This window comes from Bison bison, unplaced genomic scaffold, assembly GCF_000754665.1.
Source record: "Bison bison bison isolate TAMUID 2011002044 unplaced genomic scaffold, Bison_UMD1.0 scf7180017864485, whole genome shotgun sequence".
Lineage (NCBI taxonomy): Eukaryota > Metazoa > Chordata > Mammalia > Artiodactyla > Bovidae > Bison > Bison bison.
In genome coordinates, this window is record NW_011495045.1 from 6,589,274 (window position 1) to 6,591,569 (window position 2,296).

General features: G+C 39.6%; 1 protein-coding gene across 3 annotated transcripts in view; it reads right to left on the minus strand.

Moving 5' to 3' along the window:
- The window catches only part of INPP1 (inositol polyphosphate-1-phosphatase), a 36,745-nt gene that overhangs the window by 27,926 nt on the left and 6,523 nt on the right, over positions 1 to 2,296 (minus strand). For 2 of the 3 annotated variants that reach the window (XM_010862898.1, XM_010862895.1), the window contains exon 1: positions 1,498 to 1,739. The exons of the other annotated variant lie outside the window; for it this stretch is intronic. The gene's annotated coding sequence lies outside the window, so the exon portion shown is untranslated. Of the gene's footprint in view, positions 1 to 1,497; positions 1,740 to 2,296 lie in introns of those variants that run through there. 3 annotated transcript variants of the gene reach the window in all.

Sequence of the window (2,296 nt, forward strand, 5' to 3'; positions counted from 1 at the left end):
ATGGGTCTGGTGTAATGCTCAACTTGTCATAGTCCAGGAAATGATGCTTGAAAGGTTAGTCTCCCAGACAGATTTGCTCCCAGCCTGCTTCTGTGATGTCTGACTGAGACAACTTCTCCTTCCCACCCCAACTCCATTACCCGGCTTTCACTCACTAGCAAGTCCAGCTGATTGATTCTTTCTTGTCTCTCCAGATTCATTTTTTAGATCCATCCCCTTAGGGCTCGTTAGGTCCATTTCCTTTGTTATTGTTTATTTATCATTATCCCATTTCTATCTTTGATGGACAAAGGTCAAGAAATAGTTTGAACATGATCTTTGGAAGTAAAGAAGCAAATACCAGAATAGAGAGAGCAAAGAATTTGCCCCGAGGGAGGAGGAACTGGGGGAGTGAAGGGTGGAGCAGGATGTTTTTGTGACAAAGCTGTGTTCATCTGCAACTGAATCTATTCCACTTTCCACTTTGCTACCACAGAGCTCACCCTACATTGCACGTCTCAGTGGGTTGCTTGCTTAAAAGCCTTCACGGGCTCCCGCTACCCCGGTCGTCCTATGGAGAGCAAGCTTCTAGGCAAAGCTTCTCTCCCCCTCCAATCTGTCAACCCTGCCCCCTCACACTTGACACCCCGTTTTACCACACCACATCTAGTTTCCTAAATGCATAAATTTGTTTCATTCCTTTGTGCCTTTATACATGTTATTTATTTTGCCTGGAGTATTCTCTGCTGCTATGATAATAGCTAATGGCTAAGTGCTTTTGTCTTTTATAGCTATTCATTCCTATATCAATCCTATGGTTAGGATTACTGTTAATCTCAATTTAATAAACAACAAAACTGTGACTTAGAGAGGTTAACCAATTTATTCAACTATGTAGCATGCATGTGTGGTAAGTCGCTTCAGTCATGTCCAACTCTTTGGGACCCTATGAACTGTCTGTGCATGGGATTCTCCAGGCAAGAATACAGAGTGGATTCCATGCCCTCTTCCGGGGGATCTTCTCAACCCAGGGACTGAACCCAAGTCTCTTATGTCTCCTGCCTTGGCAAGCAGGTTCTTTACCACTAGCCCTACCTGGGAAGCCCAGAGTGGTGAGACCACGTTTGAACTCAGCAGTATGACTCCGGGACTCACATTATTTTACCTGTTCATACTTTTTAAAAATTCTCAGACACTAAATTTGAGCAGGATTTAAAGTTTTTAAAAAATCTTAAAAGTGAAAAAAAAAATCTTAAAAGTGCAAAGAGAAAATATAAGTGAATTGCTTTTCATCTCAAAGTAAGTGTGGAACAAAGGATAAAATTACAAAGGAAAGTGACAGATCTGACTATGGAATTTTTAACTTCTTTCATCAAAGAAACCCATACGGTAAAAGTAAAAATTACTCCAAAATATACAATATAGGAACTTCCCTGGTGGTCCAGTGGTTGAGACCTCCCCTTCCAGTGTAGGGACTGTGGGTTCCATCCCTGGTTGAGGAGGTAAGATTCCACATACCTTGTGGCCAAAAAACCAAACCGTAAAACAGAAGCAGCAAGCAGCACTTCCCGTAGTCCAGTGATTAATACAACACGCTTCCACTGCAGCAGGCTTAGGTTCAATCCCTGATCAAACACTTCACATGCCATGTGATGTGGCCCCCCAAAAAAACCCAGGAGCAATGTTGCAACAAATTCAATAAAAACTTTAAAAATGGTCTACATTAAAAAAATCTTTTAAAAATGTGCATTATATATGAAAGATGAACGTAACGTCCTCATTTAATAAGATCTTAAAAATAAAATATCTTGTTTTTAAAAATGGGCAAAATATAAATTAGTTAAATCATGAAAGTCAAATGCAAATGAAAGATGAACGTAACGTCCTCATTTAATAAGATCTTAAAAATAAAATATCTTGTTTTTAAAAATGGGCAAAATATAAATTAGTTAAATCATGAAAGTCAAATGCAAATGGCCAAAGTATTTTTAAGAGAAGTGAAAATGTAGAAATGAAGAAAATGCACCTTCAAGGGAGTGAGGGAATAGAGCTAACAATTCGGGCCACCGACCCTTGAGACAGGATGTATGGCAAATGAGCAAGCTCATCTGCTGAGAAAAGCATAACTTACCTCAGTGTTTCTGGAGGGCAGTTTGGCAGAATGCAATCAAAGCCTCAAAAATGTTCACACCCTTGGACTCAAAAATTACATTTCTGGGAATTCATAATGCAGGGATTGACAAATATTTTCTATAAAAATCCAGACAGTAAATACTTTAGGCTTTGCTGGCCACATACGTCTCTCCTGCTTTTCTTC